The sequence below is a fragment of the Pseudopipra pipra genome, chromosome W (assembly GCF_036250125.1).
Source record: "Pseudopipra pipra isolate bDixPip1 chromosome W, bDixPip1.hap1, whole genome shotgun sequence".
In the NCBI taxonomy this organism is placed as follows: domain Eukaryota; kingdom Metazoa; phylum Chordata; class Aves; order Passeriformes; family Pipridae; genus Pseudopipra; species Pseudopipra pipra.
Window position 1 is genome coordinate 40,524,538 of NC_087580.1, and position 23,600 is coordinate 40,548,137.

A 23,600-nucleotide genomic window follows, 5' to 3' on the forward strand; every position below is an offset into this window, starting at 1 on the left:
GTGGGGTTCCCAAGGGCTCAGGGTTGGGGCTGCTCCTGTTTAACATCATTATGGATGGTCTGGGCCAGGGGATCGAGTGCCTCCTCAGGAAATTCATGGACAACACCACGTTGGGTGTGAGTGTGGATGTGCTGGAGGGCAGGAAGGCTCTGCAGAGGGATCTGGACAGGCTGGATCAAGAAGGCCAAGTGTCAGGGCCTGCCCTTGGGTCCCAACAACCCCCTGGAATGCTCCAGGCTGGGGGCAGAGGGGCTGGAGAGCTGCTCAGCAGGAAGGGACTTGGGGGTGCTGCTTGACAGAGACTGGATATGAGGCAGAGTGTGCCCAGGGGGGCAAGAAGGCCAAGGGCATCGTGGCATTTGTGGAGAAGAGTGTGGCCAGCAGGAGCAGAGAACTGATTGCCCCCCTGTGCTGGGCACTGGGGAGGCCCCACCTGGAGTGCTGTGTCCAGTTCTGGCCCCTCAGTGCCAAAAGGCCCTTGAGGGGCTGGAGCGTGTCCAGAGAAGGGAACGGAGCTGGGGAAGGCTCTGGGAAACATGTCTGCTGAGGGACGGCTGAGGGAACTGGGCTTGTTGAGTGTGGAGAAGGGGAGGCTCAGGGGGGACCTCATTGCTCTCTGCAATGACCTGAAAGGAGGTTTTTAGTGGAGCTGGGGTTGGTCTCTTCTGCCAAGGCTATAGTGAAAGGTTGTGAGGGAATGGCCTTAAATTGCATTGGGCAAGGTTCATATTAGTTATGAAAAAATCCCTTTTCCACTGAGAGACTTTTGAGGCATTGGAACAAGTAGCCCGGGGAGGTGGTGGAGTCTCTGGAAGTGTTCAGGTGGCATCTGGATCTGGCACTTTGGTATGGGGTTGTATTAGGGAGGGGTTCGAACATGCTGAAGCTTGAAAACCAAGACACCGTTGCAAGCTCAAAAAACAATATTTATTACCAAGACGTGGCCAACAAAACGAACAAACCCAAAAGGGAGGAAGGAGGAGAGAAATAAGCCCCCAGCACCATCTCCCCAGTTGCCCAGCTGTTGCCCATAAAGTTATCTAACCGACCTAGCATGCCTCTAATTACCCATAGCAGAAGCTGCATCTTTGGAGAGTCAGTAAGTTCACAAAAGCTATCTGCTTTTTATACAATTAATTGAGTGGCCACAACCTCCCAGGTGTGGCCAGCACCGGCCAGCCCGAGGCCCTCAGTCCCCACCCCCCAGTTATGTCAATGCATCTCTTCTGCACACACGTGAGAACTTTGGAAATCCCCTCACGCACGCGCAGAGTGTTTTGGGGGTCTATCTTAATTGAGTCTGAGGGTGCTGCTTCATCCTTCTCCTCCTCAATCTCTCCTTCAAGTGACCTTGGAGGACAATTAGCCAATCACACAACACCAATTAAGAGTTTATACAAGAAGCTCTCTTCAAGGACAACTTTCCCATTTATCATTGCTTGTTTTCCCATAACTTGGCAGGGAAAGAGCAAAACTTTCACAGGTGGCGGGGCCAAACCCAGACCAAAAGTATCAGCATAAATTCACCCTGGTACATTCACCAAAAGGTCTGAGCTACCCTTAACTCATCGCTAGACATCCATGGAAATAAAACAGCCCGACCTTGAACCCAAGGGAAACAAAGACAAATTCCACGGCTTTAGCTGTAGCAAGGTTGGGGGGGGAGTGTGTCACTCCTCTATGACATCACATGCTCCCCGTGACATCACATCCTTCCTGTGACATCACACCTCCCCTATGACATCAAATCTCTCCTATGATGTCACATCCATCATATGACATCACATCTCTCCTGTGATACCATATCATCCCTGTGACATCACGTCCTCCCTTGTGACATCACATCTCTCCTAAGGCATCACATCCATAATATGACATCACATCTTTCCTGTGTTATCATGTCATCCCGGTGACATCACGTCCTCCCCTGTGACATCACATTCTCCCCTGTGACATCACAGTTCCGCTGTGACATCACATCCATAATATGACATCACATCTCTCCTGTGATATAATCCCTGTGACGTCACATACTCCCCTGTCATCACGTCACCCCTGAGACATTACATCTCTCCTATGACATTACATCCATAATATGACATCACATCTCTCCTGTAATACCATATCATCCCTGTGACATCACATCACCCCGTGACATCACACCTGCCCTGTGACATCACACCTGCCCTGTGACATCACACCTGCCCTGTGACATCACATCCTTCATGTGACATCACCTCTCCCCTATGACATCACAAGCATAACATGACATCACATCTCCCTTATGACATCACACCCCCTGTGACATCACATCCTTCCTGTGACATCATGTCCTCCCCTGTCACATCACACCCTTTCTGTGACATTACATCTCCCCCATGACATCACATCCATCATATGACATCACATCCTTCCTGTGACATCACATCTCCTCTATGATGTCACATCAATCATATGACATCACACCTCTCCTGTGATATCATATAATCCCTGTGACTTCATGTCCTCCCCTCCGTCATGATGCCTAATGGTGCTGAGAAAAGAAAACTCCGGAGCAGTCAATTGAGGGTGAGATAAGGAAAGGGTTTAATTTGTGCCCAGGCATAGATGTTACAAGACGCGCGCAGGCCGTGCTTGAGATGTTACCGCCCGACCAATCCAAGTTTTGTCCATTCCGTTGCTTTTGCTTTTGCCCTGGTCCACCCCTTGGCCCACCCCCTGGGAATTAGGTCTGGGGTGTATTTCAGGACCCCTTCTTCATCATCTTCATCATTTTCAGAGCACAGAGGGTACATGGTCAGCCAGTTCTTGACTGTGTTCTGTGGTTCAGGCTAAGATATGAGTATTCTCTAAACAGCATAGGCCTGCCTCGACAAAAGACTAAACATTTTCTACTGGAATACAGGGGTAGGATTGATATGGGGAACATAGAATGGGGTGATGGGGTAGGGAATGTGTAAACTACTTGTGCTAAAGGGTGAGGGATAAGGGCTGCAGCTTCTAAAACCTACTTCTATTACTTAACTACTTATAAAACTTATAAAATTAGGAAAATAAGAAAAAAACAGATGGACCTTACGGCATCAGTCTCCCCTTTAGAAATTGAACAAGACTCAAAGATCTTCTTCAATCTCTACTACTTATACTTAACATGATATCAGTAAGATGACTAATATTTATAACATTAATCACATAACAAGCTATTATGTAGATTTAACACTATATTCTATTAACATGAATGACTGTTCTATTCAGGTTTAGTTTGGTAACTATGAAGTAAGTCTGTGGAAGCAAATTTAATGAAATATTTCTAAGAATTACCCAATATACATATAATTTAAACTTGTTGCTAAATTTCAGCCAAATTCATAGTGCAAATTCAGCACTCACTTTCATGAAGAATGTTAGGTGTATTTTGTCAAAGCCAAATGTAAATTTAGGTTTTAAACTCAATTCATAGTTACTAGTAGTACTAAGCAATACAGACAAGAGAAAAAAAACTTAAACATTATTTTAACAGTCTTTGTAATAGTTTCTGTTGCTCTACTCATCTTAAGAACAGAGGTTTTCTTCTTCTTGGGTGAAATTTAGGGTTCTTGATAATAACTCTGACCATGATGAAGATGGTTCGCTGGATTTGAAAACAGTTCTTTCCATCTGGCTTGCAGGAGTTTCAGTCTCATTGTTTAATACAGACTCAGTCCTTGGGCTGGAACAGATGAGTAGGAGTGTCTAGTTTCATAGGCTTAGATGACACAATGAATCTCTGCAGTTCCTGCAAAGTAGATCTTAAAACATTAAACAATTTCAAAAATAAACCTCTTTATGCAACTAGGAAGTCGATGGAGTGTGACTCTCTGTCCGATGATAATTTCACTGGAATTTTGGATCTTGGAATTTCTGTATTTTGATCATCTGAGAGAGGAGCTTGTGCTTTTATCACATAAAGTGATTAACTGCCAGTCACAGATTTAACAGGCCAGTCAAGAGCTAACTTGAAGCAGGATGCATCTGGATGCAAGCAGCACCCTGGCAGTGCCAGTAGCTCACCACAGAGAGCTTGTACTCTCTGGACAGATTCTAGGTCTTATCGGGGCAGGCTGTCCTGTTCCAGCCTGTCCCAGACTGCAGTGGATCATCTTTACCTCATGAAGTGGTAATACAGGTACCTCTTGCCTCCATAGATAAAAGCATCCTCATTTATTGAATTAGGTGAATTTATATATTGTGAGTACTAGCAAAACAATAAAGCTAAAAAGCAATTCTAAGCAAAGCATTTAAATGATCTAAACAAATTATCTTAACAACTATGTTACCAGTTTGTTTCAAAATTGCAGGCAACGGTGCAAATTAGGTCTCAAGGTCCCATGGGAGAGTCTACAGCACCAGTGCTGTTGCAGTGCTGCCTCAGCACTGAAGCTACTTTCTTATTTGTCCTTTGGTCTCAGTGCAGGACTTCTTATGCAATTCAGCATTCATATATTCCTAGATGACACTAGATAAGAAAGCATCTTAAAAGCATAAGTATATAAACATGATTTCACAATCACATGAAAATCTATACAGACTTTTCATTTAATTACTCTTTCAGGAGGAATTCTTCCACAAGCTGCAGTAACTAAAGAGACATAGATGTTTACAAATTGCTGCTGGAACAAGATACGTGCAAGTACAAACATTACAAACCTTAAAACAATTCATGTAGCAAAAGCAATGTAAGCTTTTAATTTTTTGCACTTAAGCTAACAACAAGAGAAGCTCAAAAGTAAAATAGAATAGAAAATAATACAATAGATACAATAATCATAACACATATATATGTACCACCTTTAGAAGTTACACATAGATCTTACAACAGTTCTCAATCGTGTCAGAAGGCTTTTATGTTAGCTTCTTGTTTACTCACTCTTGATTTTATTGCAGTTCAAAACTCTTTGTCCTGGTGTATTTCACTTGCAGTTGTCAAGACATTCTGCACAAAAGTTGTTTCCATGACTCTTAGTTTGAGTTCTGGTGGCACAGCTTTTAGGTCTGTCTGCTGGAACAGACTATCTGCAAACAGTCAACTTCTGACACATTGTTAGTTCACATTAAGAGCAAAACAATTGTCCCCCTTTTGATTTTGCCACAGCTCCCCGAGCTCAATCAGGGCACAGAGGGCAGAAATATTTACAGCCTGTGAGACTGAAACAGGCTTAGAGTACAGAGGATATAGGGGTCAATAGACAGTTTTTATTCTTCTAGTTTTGCTTGTTGGGGACAAATTAGTTGCTTTCCTTTCAGACCTAGACAATTTGGTTTTTAGTGTCCTCTCCCTTTGTGGAAAGAACACTCACCATTTGCTTCATCATGTTGGTAATAGTACTCCTAATTTTTGTGGTGTACACTGTATTTGTAGCATTCCTGGTAATTGTTGGTTTTGGTCTGAGCGTGATGCTGGCCCATACCATTGGGATGACAGCACTCTCAGCTTTTGCAGGGATTTCTTCATGGTTCTCCTGTATGAAGAAGATAGCTGCTTCAACACAATTAGTATCAAAAATCATAACTTTTATCTCCCCTTTGCAGAATTTGATTTCAACTTTTAAGTTCTCTAATGAACTCCTACTCAACAAAGGATTAGGAGAGTTTAACATACAGAAGAATCGATGAATTACCCAATATTTACTCAATTTACATCCTAAAAGTTCAAAGAGTGGTTTGGTTTCACTTATTCCTGTAATTTCAATTACAGTTATGGTATAATAACTAAATTTTTCTTTCAAATTATTACCTATTACATATATTGCACTGGTAAGCTTTAGCTTTTATGTTTGTTGGAAATGCACACTGATATTGCCCCCCCCTTTTGGCCTCGTGGGAGGGTATGGATTGTGAAGGCTTGGGAGAGCTGGAGGGGGAGTGACAGCTCCATCTCTGCCCCTAATGGTGGAGCCAGAGGGTCCCGTGTTAGGCTGGGCTGGGACTCTAGTTACAGACATTGCTTTAGCTTTTTCTGCAGCTTCTGTAGTTTTAGCTGGTCTTTTGTCTGTAGTTGCACCTGCGGCAGCTGCTTGTGTGGGATCAACAGCTCCAGGGGAAAGGGCTACTCCCTCTACGTTAGTTAGTACAGGCAGGGGAGGTTTTACATGCTTATTCACTCTCTTTGCCCTTGCTTTTCTCGCAGCTCCAGGTGCCTTTGTTACGACTCGATCTACAGTCCTGTTTGTTATGCCTGGGGCAGTCCTCGGAACAGTAGGGGTAGGGCTGGGTCCCGTCACCTCTGCAAAGTCAGTGGCCTCAGCACTCCCTTGTGCTGCCACTCCTAATGGTTTTAGAGCTTTCACAGCACTCGCGTCTGCCATCTGTACTTGGGTCACACTATCAGGGACTAAAGACTCCTTGTCAGCCAAAGCAACAACTGGGACCAGCTCTGCCTGTCTCTGCCCCACTCTCTCTGTCCCCAGGTCTTCCTCTCCTTTCTCGCTTGCTAGTATAGTTGGGACAAACTTCGTTTGTTTTTGTCTGGTTATGCGCACTCCTACAGCACTAGGAACAGGCAGCAACTTTCTTTTCTCTGTGCCAGCTGGCTCTGTCACCGTGGTAATGACCATTCCAGAAACCTCCCCTGCGCTCTGAGCTGGGAGTTCGGTTGCCGCGGCAACGTCTGTTCTTAAAATTGCTCCACCGCCCATCGTACTCACCTTCTGTTCTCTATTGCAATATACTGTCCAAGCTATATCCAATAACTCATCAATATCCTTTTCATTACCACCTGCTCTTTGCAGTTTTTTTTTTATATCATTTGTGGACTGTCCTACAAACAAATACACTAGGTGTTTTTTCCCCAAGTCTGACTCTATATCAATATCAGTGGATTTCCCTATGACATCCTTCAGCCTATTCAGAAAATATGTGGGCGACTCATTCGTATCCTGTCTAACTTCATACATTTTAGACCAGTTTATCGCCTTTGTATTCACCACTACAGTAGCACAGTGCTGTGTTCGCAGCAGTCAGCCCTGGGGTCTCTCCTGCAATCGGGGCATGCAGCCCCGTTTTTACAGCTTTCACGTCGCTATCGCCACTGACAGAATCAATGGCCTCAGCATCTGTCTGCGGTGCTGGGCTGCTCGGTTCCACAAACACCCCTTGGGCTCTCGTCATTTCTGGGGCCGACACTTTCACTTCACTGCCACCGTCAGGGCCAGCGACCCCTACGCCAGTCGCCGTCACTACACTGGCTGGTCTTGGCGCATTTCTCGCCGCGATTTCTAAAGTCTCCCTTGCCTCTACAACAGATGTTGCATCTGTAGTAACTTTTTCGGGTGGCACCACACCAAAAGCAACTCTAGTAAAAGCTGACGTTTTAGACCTCACAGTTCTTGTCACGTCACCGGTAGAACTAACAACTTTAGTTCTCGCTTGCTCTGCTATGCCTGTGCTCCCTTCTGCTGTTACCATGACAACCCCGTCTGCTCTGGCAAAGCTGCCGTCAGCTGCAAGGGAACAGGCTGCTCTCCCCACAGTCACTGGAACAGGCGGGGAGGGTCCCGCTTCCATTGCCCCTGTGGGGCCAGGAGTCGCTCCTGCTGTTATCCCTGTTGCGATCAAACTAGACATTACTTCTGAGCTAGCCAGCCCTGCAGCATCTGTATTACCCCCGCCTGGCTCTGCCGCGCCGAAAGCAGTTCCAACAAAAGCCGACCTTATAGATCTTATCTGTGCCGCTGTGCCTGCTCCGACCAAACGGACAGCCTCTGTTCTATCATCTACGCCAGCGGGACTCACTCCCGCCACTTTCTTGAGCTTCTTTTTCCCTATCGGGGCTCTCTTGTACCGCTTTTTCCACTCAGGTCGTGTTAAAAGAAATAGAAACAATTCTGCATACTGGATTTCTTCCCATTTTTCCTCTCTACATAGCATCATAATAAGTTGCATTACAGTATCTAATTCGAACGTTCCAAGTTTTGGCCACACTACCCTCCTTTGGTTCCCATATGAAGGCCACACATTCATAGATAACCAACACAGTTCTTGCTTCTTTAAAGGTGTTTCAGGTTTAGTTAGATTGTCCCAGTGGTGTAAAATAAGGACTAAAGGGGAGTCCTCTGCAACTTTCCCCCTGGACTGTGTACTGCCCATACTGATTAATAGACACAGAAAAACTTTTCACTGCGAGACTCAAACCTGAAGCTCTAGGGTTCCAAAGTTGTTACTTTAACCACTTAGCTACAGAGGCCCCCCAGCTCCTTGCAGCAACAGAGCACTCTGGAAGGGTGTCCCCCTCCGACCGAAAGGAAATCCAGCCCTAGGCTGACACAAATCCGTTCTGACCTGCACTCAGCAAAACCCTTTTCACCTACTGGAAATTGACTCTTGGGCCCAAGTCCAAGCCTTTCCAGTCCCACCGTGTTCCCTATCTCCCGGGAAACACAAAAACTCTTCCGCAGCTCCTAACAAATAAAAAAAAAATTTTCCTTAGTCACCCTTTTCTTAACTCACCTCTGTGCTCCTTGCTTGGTTCTGTGGAGCTGGGGCTTCCCTAGATCACTGTGGGAATTCTCCAAAAATGCCGGCTGATGAAGAATTCCTGCAGGATGAAAGTTTCCAATCTGGAGTAGCCTGAGGTCTCTGATTTTCCCGTACGGACCACCAGCTGATGCCTAAGGGTGCTGAGGAAAACAACTCCGGAGCAGTTAATTGAGGATGAGATAAGAAAAGGGTTTAATTTGTGCCTACGCATAAAGATCACAGGACATGCGCGCAGGTCGTGTTCAGGTGTTACAATTTATAATACTGCCCAACCAATCCAAGTTTTGTCCATCCTGTAACTTTTCCCCTGGTCCACCCCCTGGCCCACCCCCTGGGAATTGAGTCTGGGGGCTTTTCTTCATCATCTTCATTTTCTTCAAAGCACAAAGGGTACATGGTCATCTAGTTTCTGACCATGTTCTGTGGTTCAGGCTAAGATATGAGTGTTCTCTAAACAGCATAGGCCTTGCCTTGACAAAAGACTAAACATTTTCTACTGGAATTCAGGGGTAGGATTGATATGGGGAACATAGAATGGGGTGATGGGGTAGGGAATGTGTAAACTATTGTGCCAAAGGGTGAGGGATATAATAGAGCTACTTCTAAAATCTACTTCTACTACTTATAATTACTTATAAAGCTTATAAAATTAGAAAAATAAGAAACTAAAAGGGTCGTAAGGCATCAATGGAAGTCCCAGTCCATTTGTGGTGCTCCATTTTAAGAGCATCAACAGTTTATTTTCTGCTACGTCTTTGTCCAGCGTTTTTAAGAATTGGCTGATAGCTTCAGCTTTTGCTTTAGTTTCTGGGGAACACCTCCCCTTGTGGGAATACATCCCTCCCATGCTAATAGGTTACCTCTTGTTTGCTGAAGCTGGACTTTTCTTCTTTTGTCCTTTTTCGTCCTCTTTCTCTTTTTGTCCTGTCTTTGCAGAGGTGACTGATGCGCACGATTTGTTGAAGAGCTCTTCCTTTTTCCTTGGAATTCCATCAGGATGGATGCTATGGCAAGACGTCCCAAGGCCTTTGGCCTCTGGTTACCGACGCCTGTTGAATGTCCCGATTCAGGCAGCCATTTAGAGCATTTGTCTTGCACAAACCCAGTCGACACGGGGGTGCAATAACCCAATTAGCTTTATTAAGATCAACACAAGCTTATATAGACACTTTAAACCGTGACATGGGACCTCCTCAAGCACTCCCATCTGAGCACTTCACTGTGCACGTGTGACAGAGACAGAAGGACTATGAGTCTCAGGATGCCCTTTGACATTCTTCCTGGAATATGAACTGCTACGGGATTGAGCCACTTTGAGGGGACACATTGATCCCGCTCGACTTTTGGGGTGCAGAGCTGGGAGAGACTGGAATGTTAATGGTCCACAGCTCCAACACTCTCCAGTTGCAGAAGCAGTGGAGGCTTTGCTGCCTGTGGGCAAAGGAACCGCCCGGGGAAGGGGAGGAGCACCCACCCCTGGAGGGGACAGGCTGGGCTAGGAGCCAGAGAAAGGAAGTGTTATTTTTATGGTTTTTTATCACTATAGACAGGAGCCAAAACTGCCCCAAACCTACTTTACAGGGAAACAAAATTGATCTAAACTGAACCCTACATATATAGATAGATATATAGATAAACTAACTCTAATCTTCCCCAAGGGATCAGTTAACAAGACCCTGGGTCACCCTCACTGTCAGGGGGGTTGGGACAGGGGCAGGACACAGAGGTCACCAGGTGTATGCCCAGCATGGATCACCTGGAACGTGGGTTACCAGGTCTGTGTCCAACGTGGGTCCCTGCGGATCACCCAATGGAGGTCCTTCAATGGCTGATGGAGTTGCAGCAGCAGTCAAAGCTTTTCCCGCAGTCGGGGCACTCGTAGCACTTCTCTTACCGGTGGGTCCGTTGGTGTCTTGTCAAGGCAGAGCTCTGGGCAAAGCCCTTCCCACACTCCCCACACTTGTAGGGCCTCTGCCCGGTGTGGATGCGCTGATGGGTGACGAGGTTGCCATTCTGGTTGAAGCCCTTCCCGCAGTCGGTGCAGCGGAAGGGCCTCTCATCCGTGTGCGTCTGCTCATGCCTGAGGAGATGTGAGCTGGTCTAAAACCTCTTCCCACATTCCAAGCACTTGTAGGGCCGTTCCCCGGTGTGGATGAGTTTGTGGGTGACGAGGTTGCCATTCTGGTTGAAGCCCTTCCCGCAGTCGGTGCAGTGGAAGGGCATCTCATTCGTGTGTGTCCACTGGTGCTGGAGGAGATGTGAGCTGGTCTGAAACCTCTTCCCACATTCTCCACACTTGTAGGGCCGTTCCCCAGTGTGGATGCGCTGGTGGGCAAGGAGGCTGGAGCTCGTCCTGAAGCTCTTTTCACACTCCCCACAAGTGTAGGGTCATTCCCCAGTGTGGATGCGCTGGTGACTGTGAAGGGTGGAGATGTCACTGAAGCTCTTCCCACACTCCTGACACGCGTAGGGCCATTCCCCGGTGTGGATACGATGGTGGTTGTGTAGGTGGGAGCTGCAGTTGAAGCTCTTCCCGCATTCCCTACACGTGTAGGGCCGTTCCCCAGTATGGATGCGCTTGTGGGTGAGGAGGTTGGAGCTGTCCCTGAAGCTCTTCCCACATTCCCCACACATGTAGGGCCGTTCCCCAGTGTGGATCTGCTGGTGTTTCCGGCGGGTGGAGCTTCGTCTGAAGCTCTTTCCACATTCCCCACACGTGTAGGGTCGTTCCCCAGTGTGGATGTGCTGGTGGCTAAGGAGGGTGGTGCTCCGGCTGAAGCTCTTCCCACATTCCAAGCACTTGAAGGGTTTCTCTCTGCTGCGAGGCTGCTCAGGGACCACCAGGTCAGAGCTCTGCCTCAAGCTCCGGCCACCTTCCTGGCACAGGCTGGGTCTTTCCTCCTCAGAGCACCCTGGGATGGCTTTGGAGCCCCTCCTGTGGGGGGATCTCCGGCCCTTTTCCTCCCCGCTGCCTTCCTGCGCCGGGGAGCCCTTCAAAATGGCCTCTCCCACCAGGGTCTCACGGGGGGATTTGTCCTCCGGGCTCTCCGTCCTCAGCTCAGGACCTGGGGCAGGAAGCAAGAAGGACAGGCAGGGGATTTGACTCCGGCCCACAGGGAAGGCCAAGGACATCCCCCCAACTCCGGCCCCGGCAGGACGGCGGCGCCAGCGGGGTTGTCCTGCAGCCGGGGCCATGCTCGGCTGACAGAGCCAGCACAACACCCGCCCAAAGGGACACTGACTTCCTCCTCACCTGCCTGGGGGGCCCAAGGCATCTTCCTCTTCCTCGCAGCCTCCTCCTCCATCCGCCCAAGCTTTGGGAAGGACAAATCCTGATGGGGGGGAAAAACAAGGGCTGAGCACGTTGGCTTGGGGGTTCCTCCTGCCCAAGTCCACCTCTAGAACTCATCAGGCACCCTGTGTCCATAAAAACCTCCAAAACACCAAGATTTAGCCCAGAAAAACCAAAACCACTGAGATTCAGGCAAAAAAACCCTCAGAAATCTAGAGATGAACCCCCCTCAAACTGCAAAAAGTTGAGATTCAGAAAAAAAATACTCCAAAATATCAAGATTCAGCCCAAAAAATCTTACCCAGAAGTTCCCCCTCTCTTGTCTCTCCCCTCTGGGGTTCAGAGGGTCTCCCCTGTCTGGGATGCTGGGGGTCCCACTTAGGGATGCTGGGAGTGTTGAGGGTCCCAATGGTCCCTTCTCCTGTGACTCTCACCTTCAAGGTGCTGTGTTCCCAGACATTCCCCCTCTCCAGGGTTTCCACTTTGTTGTCCCAGGGATCCCAGGGGTCACCACTGTCCTACTGTGCCACTCTGAACCAGCAGAGTAGTTGGAGAACAGATGGTGGTAAAATGTAGTCTGTGCCAAGTGTTTTAGGACTCTTTGGCCCAAAGAGTCTGTGCCCTGAGAACATTGGATCCAGCAGCGCCAGTACCCCAGAGAAAGTTGGGAGCTCAGAGGGGGACCCCCCTTTGCCAATCCCCTGTGCCCAAAGACTCCCATAGGACTGTCAGACTGTCCAGACCACCTCCCCTTTTCCACCCTTCTCCCTGTTCCTTCCACTTTTCCATGGTCCCCTCAATTTCCAGCCTGCTCAGGATCACTTTTGGGGTCCCAACCCCCACTTTTTTCCTCTCTCTCCCACATTATCCCCCCAATCCCCACCCCCTCATGCTCAGGTTCAGGGTCCCACATTCTGCTTCCCCCACCCTTCTGACCTCTCCCACCCATTTCCCATTATCCCCCAAACCTCAGAGCCCCTCTCCTCTCCACTTTTAGGGGGTTCCCACTTCCCTCCCACTGAGTTTGGGTTCCCATCACCCATTTCATCCCCTCTGACCCCCCTTTTCCCACCGACCTCCCCCTTCCCACCCCCCACTCACCCGAGAGCTTCTCGCCCGCAGCCGGGGGGGCTCCCAGCACCACCAGTGCCCAGAGAAGTCCCCCCAGAAAAGGGGCTGGGTGGGGTCCTGGGTGGGCTCTGAATGTTTCTGGGGGTCCTTGGGGGCTGTGGGTTAGGGTGTCCCGCTGCCACCTCCCCAGCCCCGCGGAGCCGAGCAGTGCCACAAAATTGCTCCAACTGACTAAGAAACCTCAACACAAGTTCTTTATCCCGTCACCTTCTCAGCTTATCCCTTCCCGCTTCCAGCCCCCTTTGCTGACTGTCTCTCTCCTCCCTGTGCCCATCAGTCACAGCTGCAGTTCTTCCCTCCATCACAGTCTGGAGGCCCTGCTGAGGAGGTGCTCAAGAAGTCGGTGGTGCCGATCTCCCCCTGCTGCAATTCCTTCCCCCCAGGTATGGCTCAGAGTGCCTGACTTCCCTCCTGTGCCTCTGGGCCAGCCAGTTCCTTCCTCCTGGCATTGTCTTCTTTTCTCCACCAGTGGGCAGCGAGGGGCCCTGGATGGTCCCTACGAACCCCCTGCCCTCAGTCCCTCCTGGGCTGGCACATCTCCCAGCCTGTGTCACGGCACCAGCTGCTGCCAAGGGACGGCCCTGCTGCAGTTTGCACCTAAACCCAATAAACTGGGGCGGGGGGGCAGCCCTGGAAACCAGGGCTTTGCTCCCATGGCTCTGCAGGGGCTTCCCATGGGCTCTCAACCTCCTTTGGGCATCCCCTGCTCCAGCGTGGGCTCCTCCCGGGCTGCAGGGGGGTCTCTGCACCATCCTGGACTCATCCACAGGTCACAGGCCCTTCAGCTCAGGTTCACCCAGAGCTCCAGCTGGTTCCATGGAGCAGCAATCCCCTGGTCCCCTGACAGTGTGGGCACCTCGCCAGGGCTGTTCCTCGAGGTTATCTGGCCCCCTGCCAGCCTGGGGCTGTTTCTCCAAGCCACCAAACCAAGTGTGCCAAACGCCCTGGTTGGTCAGTGCCGGTTGGGGGACCAGGCATTCAGTGAGGGGATGAGAAAACTGCACCCGGGGCTGGGCTGAAAGAGGCTTCAGCACCACTTCTGATGGCCCAGGGGCAGCATCTGGCTTCTCCCAAACAGAGAGATGGCACTTGTTCCTCTGCAGGGAGTCAAGGGCAGGAGGGTGACTCCTGCTGCATGGATGGAATGGCAGAGGATCCCTTGGGTCCCCAGGATGGATCAGCACTCGGGCATAGAAACTGCCCTTGGGCTCAGGATGCAGTTGCCAGCACAGACTTCCCTGCAAAGTCTGCAGTGAGTCAAGCTCTGGAGAGGAGATCGTGCCCCATGCATGGGACTGTAGAGGCTCCCTCAGGTCCCCAGCAGGAATCAGCAACCAGGAATAGACACAAAAGGGCCCCCCAAAGAGGTTTGGGGGAGTGTCCTGTAGGGAGGGGACAGTGTCACCCCACCAGGGCGGGGCTGGCAAGTGGGAGGTTGCTCTAAAGGTATGCAAGAGGCCTCATGCTCTGCTCGGCCCCAGCACTGGTTGGTCCCAACACCCTCGGCTGCCCCCGGCCCTGGGCAGCTCTGCTGCCACAGGCTGTGCCCTCACCGTGGCCCTGCAATGGCCCTGCCTGTCCCTCACCCGTGGCCCTGCCCCTGTCCCTTGGCTCTCTCTCTGCCAGCTCAGTGTGGGGCACACGGGCTGGGGGTCCCTCCCAAGCCCCCCGGGCAGTCGGCGTTGGCTGGGGGGATGTGAGGGCTGGGCCTGCTCAGCACAGCCCCGGCCTCGTGCCCAGCGCCTCTTTCCTGACCCACACAAGAGCTTCCCGGCCCCCCCAGGGCTCCCCTGCTGTTGCCTCTGCTCCTGGCCCTGCCTTTGCTGCTCCCTTGGCTGGGGCAGCGGCTGCAGGGGGGGGATGGCAGCAGCTTCAGCTCCACGGCACTTCCTGGGGGGAGCTCAGCCCGGGGGGGACGGGCAGGGACCTGATGGGGATGGACAGGGGCTCAGCAGGGACAGCCAGGGCCTGCAGGGGAAGGCACAGGGACAACCTGGCCCCCCACACTGCCACTGCTGTCTCTGCTCCTCCTTGCAGGCTCTGTGGCCAGGCACAGTTTGTGTTCCTGGGTGCCCACCATCTCAGTACTTGGAGACGCTCAAATCAGCGCCCGCAGCTCTGCAGCAAAGCCCCAGCTCACCTGGCACACAGGGGATGGACACAGCACCTTCAAGGGGATGGGCATTCACAGCTTCACTTCTTCCTCACCACTGGGCTCACTTCCGCGCCACTTCTCAGCCTCACCTCAGGGCCTGGGCTCAAGGACAGGAACCTGCAGGGAGGGGACATCATGTGCAAGCTCAGGGCTGCCTGCTTGCACTGGCCTCTGGGCTTCCTTCTCCTTCTACAACCAGCCCAGAACTCAGCCTGCTTTTCTAACACCACACATTTACACACTAACCTTGGAGATAGATATGGACAGACATCTCTATCCCCCTGGGGATAGAGCCCCAAGCATGTGCTGCCATAGGAATGGGAATCAGAAAATCACAGAATCAGTTGGGTTGGAAAAGACCTCTGAGATCATCAAGTCCAACCCTTGATCCAATCCCGCTGTACTTCCCAGACTATCTCACTGAGGCCACATCCAGTCTCACCTTCAACACCTCCAGGGACGCTGACTCCACCCCCTCCCTGCCCAGCCCATTCCAAGGCCTGATTACTCTCTCAGCAAAAAATTGCTTCCTAATATCCAACCTAAACCTCCCCTGACACAGCTCAAGACCCAGCCCTCTTGTCCTACTGCTGCTTCCTGGCAGAACAGCCCCACCCCCACCTGGCTACAACCTCCTGGCAGGGACTTGCAGACAGTCAGGAGGTCTCCCCTGAGCCTCCTCTTCTCCAGCCTCAACACCCCCAGCTCCCTCAGCCTCTCCTCACACCACTTGTGCTCCACTCCCTTCCCCAGCCTCGCTGCTCTTCTCTGCACCTGCTCCAGTCCCTCCAGGGCCTTCCTCAACTCAGGGGCCCAGAGCTGGACACAGCACTCCAGGGGTGGCCTCACCAGCGCTCAGTTCAGCCCAACAATCACTTCCCTGCTCCTGCTGACACACTCTTCCTCACACAGGACACCATCCATTGGCCCTCTTGGCCACCTGGCCACACTCTGCCTCCTCTTCAGCTCCTTGTCCATCCATACTCCCAGCTCCCTTTCTGCCTGCCTGCTCTCCAGACACTCTGGCCCCAGCCTGGGGGGCTGACGGGGCTTCTTGTGGCCAAAGGGCAGGACCCGGCCCTTGGCCTGCTTGAACCTCATCCCCTTGCAATCAGCCCATGGATCCAGCTTGGCCAGGTCCCTCTGCAGAGCCCTCCTGCCTTCCAGCACATCAACACACCCCCCAGCTTGGTGTCACCTGCACATTTGCTGATGAAATGCCTGGTTCTGCAGCAGCTGCAGATGCTCAAGGGGCAGCAGGACCTGGGGGGGCCTGAGGGGCTTTGGGGTGCGGGAATGTCCTGGGGGAGCTGGGGAGGGGCTTTGGGGATTGGAGGTACAAACCAGGACAGACCAGGACAGAGCAGGACAAACCAGGAAAGACCAGGACAGACCAGTACCTCCTCACTGCTCCCCAGATCTCTCCTGGAGCTGGGCCATGTTGTTGTGGGACATCTGAGCCCCCCCCCAGTGCCCTCCCAGTACAGCCCAGTGCCCCCAGTACAGGCCAGTCTGTTCCTGTGCCAGGGTGCCGGGTGATCCATCTTTAGGGGGGGTTGGAGGCATTTCAGGGGGGGCTGGGGGAGATTTGGGGGGATCGGGGGGAGGGGTTGGATGGGGATTTGAGGTGTTTTGGGGGGCTTTGGGTGCATTTAGGGGAGTTAAAAGGGGTGTTGAGAGGGCAAAGGGATTTGTAGGGGGAGGCAATTAAAGGGAAAATGGGGGTTGGGAGACATTTGGGTGGGGTTAATGATGTCTGCGGGTAAATAGGAGGGGCAGCACCACACTCAGGTGAGTCCTGAGACCCCCCTGGTGTCCCCAAGACCTTCTTGGTGTCCTTAATTTCCTCCCCTAAGACCCCGGAACTCCCCTGGTGTTACCAATGTCCCCTGGTGTATCCAATGTCCCCAGGGCCTCCGGATCACTCCAGTTCCCCCCTTGACACCCCCAATTCCACTGTCCACAAACCCCTCCTCACTCTCCCCACTGTACCCAAACCCCATCCCTGATGTCCCCAACCCTCCATCTCACCCCAGGAGCCCCCCTGGACCCCCTGACCCCAAAAATGCCCCCTCCACACGCTCAGAGAAAGGCCAAGAGCATCTGGGGACACGTTGGGGACAGTTGGGGGGCTTTGGGGGAATTACTGGGGGATACTGGGACACACTGGGGGGAACCAGGGGGCACTGGGAGGGACTGGGGGGTTACTAAGGGACACTGGGAGGGCACTGGGAGGGACTGGGAAGTTACTGGGGGATTATCAGGACACACGAGGTGACACTGGAAGGTTACTGGGCCATATTGGGGGTTCCTGGGTGCTCACTGGAGAATCACTGGGCCATACTGGGGGGCAGTGGGAGGTCACTGGGACACACTGGGTAGTCACTGAGGGGGTTACTGGGCTGTACTGAAGGTCACTGAGAGGTCACTGGCCTATACTGGGGGCACTGGGATCCCCTTACCTGGATGTGGTACATCTCCCCCCCAGACTTTGGGGGGCATCCCTAGGACCCCGCCCCTGGGGGCTGGGTACCCCCGGAACACACTGCTAGGCTGTAGGGGACCCCCGCTCCCCCCCCTTTGGGGTCTCTGTGTGCTGATTGTTGGGGGTCTCTGGGGTTCGGGGGGGGTCTCTGGGATCCCCTTTCCCTGGGGTCGGTTCGCCGAGCCGGCAGGAGCGCTGTGGCGGGAAAAGTAATGGCGGGTCGCGCGGGGCCTCATGGGAGTTGCAGTTCCCTCCTGAGTACTCCGCCGGCGCGCCTGCGCAGTGCAGCCAGGGCGTTGACAAAGCCCCCCCCGCGCGGCTTCCAGGCCCCGCGCTCTGCCCCTCGGGAACCCCCGAACCCCTCGGCTAAAGCCTGCGGAGCCCTCCAGCCTTTCCACCCACAGCCGCGCTCCCCGCAGCCCCCGAGGGGATCCCCAGAGCCCCGCTCTCCAGCAGGCCCCGCCACCTCTGACAGCTTAGCCCTACCTTCCGCCATCTTGGTTTCCCGGCAGCCAATACGGCGCTTTGCGCGCGCAACGCCTTTACTGACCCCACCGCAGCCAATCAGGGCGCGGCCCCGCCCTCCGCCCGCCGCGCTCCCGTCAGGAATGTTTACACGGGCGGGGCCGCAGCGCCCTCAGCCTGAACTGAACCTGGTTTAACCTCATGAAATCTTTGATCTCTGTTAGCCAAGCCCCTCTTTCCTTCCCCAGTTGTCTTGTCCTTTTTTTTGGGGGGGGGCGGGGGGGGTGCCATATCGGCCCTTTGCACTTGAGCGAACTGAGGTTTCTACCACAAAGGGCCAGTCCCCTTTCACAGGGGCAGCTTCTTCCAACAGAACCCTTCCTGGGGGGTGTGTGGAGATTCCTGCCTTGGCTGGGGACCCCCCAAGGTCACTGCTGGAGGTTGAGAGCAGAGATCTCCCCACCAGCGTTGGTCTGGGAGAGTTCCATCCATCTCTAATTAAGAATTATTGCTTTTGTGTCAGCTTGAGTAGAATTGCTTCAACAATTGCTTTAGTGTAGAGCACTGTCCTCTCTTCTCCTGTACTCCTGGTAGTTTTAGTGTTTCTATTGTGCAGTAAATAATTGTGATGAAGATCTTTTGTCTGATCATTTGTAACCCTAAATAACTCATTTCTATCAATAGATCTGATTTGCCATCATTAAAACCTTGGGGACAAAAGTGGTTCAGTCACATCTCTGTAATTCCTCTAAACTGAAAGTGTTGGCATAACCCAAGGCTGAGATTGGATCCATCAGCCCCCAGCACCCCACAGGAAGTTGGGAGCTCAGGGGGCCATCCCCCTTTGCCAACCCCCTGTGCCCAAAGACCCCCATAGGACCATCTGACCCACCACACCTCTCCCCTTTTCCACCCTTCTCCCTGTTCCTCCCACTTTTCCATGGTCCTCTCAATCCCCACCCCACCCCCCCATTACTCTGGGGGTCCCAACCCCCATTTTTCCCCTCCTCTCACATCTTCCACTTCATCCCCCAATCCCCAGCTCCCTCCAACTCAGTTTGGGGTCCCAGCATCCCAAAAAAAAAGGGTTTAGGTGGGATCCTGGGTGGGCTCTGAGTATGTTTGGGGGGTTCTCCGGGGCGTGTGGGAAGATTTAGGGGGGTCCCAGCACCTTTTGGGGTGAGCTGGGTGCCTTTTAAGGGGCAGGTGCCTCACCAAGACCCTCCCAGAGGGGGTTGACACAGGGGGAACAAAGGGGGTCCCCATTCCTGATCCATCTCGGGGCCAGTTTTGCCCCCCCCAACTTGGCTCCACTCCTCAGGATCCCCCAAAGCCTCTCCCCATTGCCCCCCAATAACCAGGACTGGGGAGAACTGGGAAGCTTTACTGGGATCACTGGGAGCAGCCGGGCAGAGGCAGAGTGACAGCAGGGGAGTGGGGCACACACGACCCCCCCAAAATCCTCACGGGGATGGGGGGGGTCCAGACTGTGCCCAAGGCCCTGGGGAGGGGCTGCGGCCGCCGCCAGCTCAGGAGCTCTGTGGGGAGAGAAAAGGGGGTGACACCGGAGTGGGGGGACAGGGGGGACACCGGGATACACCGAGACCTGGACTGGATCCAGTGGGACCAGAACTGGGGCAACGGGGATCATACTGGGAGCACCTGGCAGCACGTTGGAGGCAACTGGGATATACTGAGAGTGAGAGTGACTGGAACCACAGTAGGGGTGACTGGGAGCAACTGGAACCACACTGGGGGCTACTGGGATCATACTGGGAGCAACCGGGCCCTTGCTGGGGTCATGCTGGGGTCATACTGGGAGTGACTGCAATAGTACTGGGAGTGTGTGAGAGGGACTGCAACCATACTGGGGATGAGTGGGATCAAACTGGCTTCATACTGGAAGTGTCGGGAAGTCACTGGTATCATACTGGTGGCAACTGTGATTGTACTGGGATCATACTGGATCAGACTAGGATCATACTGGGAGCAATTGGTTCTATGCTAGGGGCAGCTGGAAACTACTAGGATCCCACTGGGAGGAAGTGGGAGCAACTGGGACCATGCTGGGCACAACTGGGATCATATTGGGATCAACTGGGCCCACAGTGAAGGTGGCTGGGGTCATACTGGGAGTGACTGGGAGCATTCTGAGCGCAGTTGGGACCATGTTGGAGCAACTGGGATATACTGGGAGCAAGTGGGATCATGCTGAAATTGACTGGGATCATACTGGGAGGCACTAGGACCCCATTGGGGGTGACTGGGAGTGGCTGTGAGCAACTGGGATCATGCTGGAAGCTACTGGGAGCAACTGGGAGTGAGTGGGACCACACTGGGGGCAACCGGGATATACTAGGAGACACCAGGAGTGACTGGAATCACACTGGGACTGACTGGGAACATACTGGGAGTGACTGGGAGCATGCTGAGGTTAACTGGGATATACAAGGAGTGGCTGGGAGTGACTGGGATTATACTGGGAGTGACTGAAACCATAGTAAGGGTGAATGGGAGCAACTGAAACCATGCTGGGGACAACTGGGATCATACTGGGAACAGCTGTGCCCCTACTGGGGTCCTGTTGGGGTCTTACTGGGAGTGACTACAATACTACTGGGAGTGTGTGAGAGGGACTGCAGCCATACTGGGGATGAGTGGGATCAAACTGGATTAGTACTGGAAGTGTCTGGAAGTTACTGGGATCATACTGGGGATGACTGGACTCATACTGGGATCATACTGAGATAATACTGGGATCATACTGGGACCATGCAAGGGGCAAATGGCCTCCTCCAAGGAGTGAGTGGGAGTGACTGGGGCCATACTGGACTCAGACTGGGAGTCACTGAGAGTGAAAGGAACCATCCTGGGGGAGTGACTGGGAGCAACTGGGACCACCTTGGGGGCAACTGGGATCCTATTGGGAGTGACTGGCAGTGACTGGGATCATAGTGGGAGTGACCAGCACCATACTGGAATTATAGTGGGAGTGACTGTAAGGGACCAGGATCAAACTGGGAGTGACTGGAACTACGCAGGGGGGAACTGGGAGCCAGTGGGGCCAGGCTGGAAGCCAACTGGGAACATCCTTGGAGCAACTGGGATCCTGCTGGAAGCAACTGGGAGTAACTGGGAGTGACAGGGTGCATGCTGGAGGCAACTGGCATAAACTGGGAGTGACTGGGAGTGACCAGGATCATACTGATGGAAACTGGAACCATCTTGGGGCAAGTGGAAGTAACTGGGTGTGACTATGAGCATGCTGAGGGCAACTGGGATATACTAGGAGTGTCTGCAACCATCCTGGGGGTGACTGGGACCACACTGGGAGTGACTTGCACCATGCTGGGGGCAACTGGGAGCAACTGGGAGTGATTGGATCTACAATGGGGCAACTGGGATTGACTGGGACCATGCTGGGGGAAGACTGGGATCATACTTGAATTGACTGGATCTATGCTGGAGGCAACTGGGAGAAACTGGGACCATGCAGGGGGCAACTGCAATCGTACAGGGATCATACTGGGACCATACTAGGATCAGACCAGGATCATACTGGGAGCTACTGGGACCCTGCTAGGGACAACTGGGAGCAACTGGGATCACACTGGGAGGAACTGGGAGGTACTGGGACCCTGCTGGGGACAACTGTGAGCAACTGGGATCACACCGGGAGGAAGTGGGAGCAACTGAGACCATGCTGGGCACAACTGGGATCATATTTGGAGCAACTGGGCCCACAGTGAAGGTGGCTGGGGTCATACTGGGGGTGACTGGGAGCATTCTGAGGGCAGCTGAGACCATGTTGGCACAACTCATCACTGGTTGCCAAAGTCATCACATACCTAAAATAAACCTGAAACTCTGCTTTTCAGTTAACCTGCTGGCTTGCAGTCAAATTTTCAGACAATGCAATTACAAACTACTAGAAAAGGATCAAACTGCATTCAGCAGATGTGTTTTGGAAAAAATCCTAAAATTTCCTGGTGTTGCCAATCCAAACAGCTGTTTAAATGACACTTTTATGAATCCCAAAAATCCAGTGGGATTGAACAAGCTCTTGGGAGAAGACAACCTGCTGGCATATCTAAATTGTCTTTGGATTTGCTGCAACATTAGAAAACAGACATTAACTTGAACTGGCAAAATCAGCATAAAAATCTAATAGACTAATATGGGAGTTGGTTGTGGTGAGGAGAACAAAGTTTCCTGGTCTTCAGCTGATATTGCCAAAATGACAAATTTAAGTATCAACAACAGTATCTCAGATGTATTTTGGAGCTCAAGCCATCCATCAAAGTGTTTACTGGCAACAATGGGAACACTAATTCTGATTTTCAATCAGAGAGTTTATTCATTGTTCTAATCAAACATACCTGGAGTTATATTTGGGTTTAATAGTGCTAAAAAGCCATACAGATTCTCTACCAGTAAAATAAGGGACTGGGAAAAACACTGTGACCACTTCTCTCCCCACACCACCCAGTGGCAAACACAAGAGACCCATGTGTAGGCTTGTGTAGGTTGCACTGACAAATATTAATTAGGTATTTTACTCAGAGAGTCTCTTCACTGGGTAGAAAAATCTTCTGGGAGGAAAATTGTGATTTTCCACAGAAATTTTTGTTGTCGGGTTCCAGTGACAATGCCTAATTACCTAGGCAGCCTCATCTCTTTGGATGGTAAGATTGACGGAGAGATAGACAACAGGTTAGCAAAGGCATATAGTGCTTTTGGAAAACTCCACAAAAGAGTATGGCGTAATAAACACTTGAAGAAAAGTACCAAGATCAGTGTTTACAAAGCCATAGTGCTGTCTACTCTCTTGTATGGTTCCGAATCATGGGTCATCTACCGCCACCACCTGCGTCTCCTAGAACGCTTCCATCAACGCTGCCTCTGAACAATCCTAAACATCCACTGGTCAGATTATGTGACCAATACATCTGTTCTAGAGCAAGCAGCAGTCACAAGTATAGAAGCCATGTTGCTGAGAACACAGCTGCGATGGGCAGTGCACGTCTCAAGGATGAAGGACCAACCACCGCCTTGTTGAGAAAATCTTAGATGATGCAGGACATATACTGCATCAGGCCTGCTTGCACAAATCCGGCCTGTGTGCCGGACAGCAGGGACCTGTGTTCTCCAGCAGCAGATGTGTGTCCTTGAGCAGCAGATATCAGAAAGCTGCATAGAGGAAAACAAGGAAGGAGGTTGTTATCCAGGGTGTGAGAAACCAGAAGATGGGGGGACCTGGAAATGTGCCTTGGCTAGTAGAGCCAATGAAGTTATAGATATAGTGTGTGAAAGTAAATGTAACCAATAGAAAGTTAGAATAGAGCATGTGAACCCTGTAGGACCCTTGATAATGTGTGTATTTTTGGAATAAAGTTAGAGCATTGCCTGTACCTCTATGAGGATGTGTCTCTGACTCTCGAGCTCGTTTTTTGCATCTTCTCGTTTTTCCGCCTCCCTAAGATCCTGCTTTATGGTGAACTTGCCACCGGCTGCCGCAAGAGAGGAGCCCCGAAGAAAAGATACAAGGACTCCCTGAA

At 51.8% G+C, this 23,600-nt stretch overlaps 2 protein-coding genes and 1 pseudogene across 2 annotated transcripts in view; 1 reads left to right on the forward strand and 2 right to left on the reverse strand.

The window, feature by feature from the left end:
• The window catches only part of LOC135405248 (zinc finger protein 271-like), a 774,083-nt gene that overhangs the window by 700,751 nt on the left and 49,732 nt on the right, over positions 1-23,600 (reverse strand). The window lies entirely within an intron of this gene.
• Positions 1-23,600, forward strand: part of LOC135405395 (zinc finger protein 239-like) — a 669,637-nt gene that overhangs the window by 255,043 nt on the left and 390,994 nt on the right. The gene's annotated exons all lie outside the window — the stretch shown is intronic.
• On the reverse strand, positions 9,633-18,073 carry LOC135404707 (zinc finger protein 239-like; annotated as a pseudogene).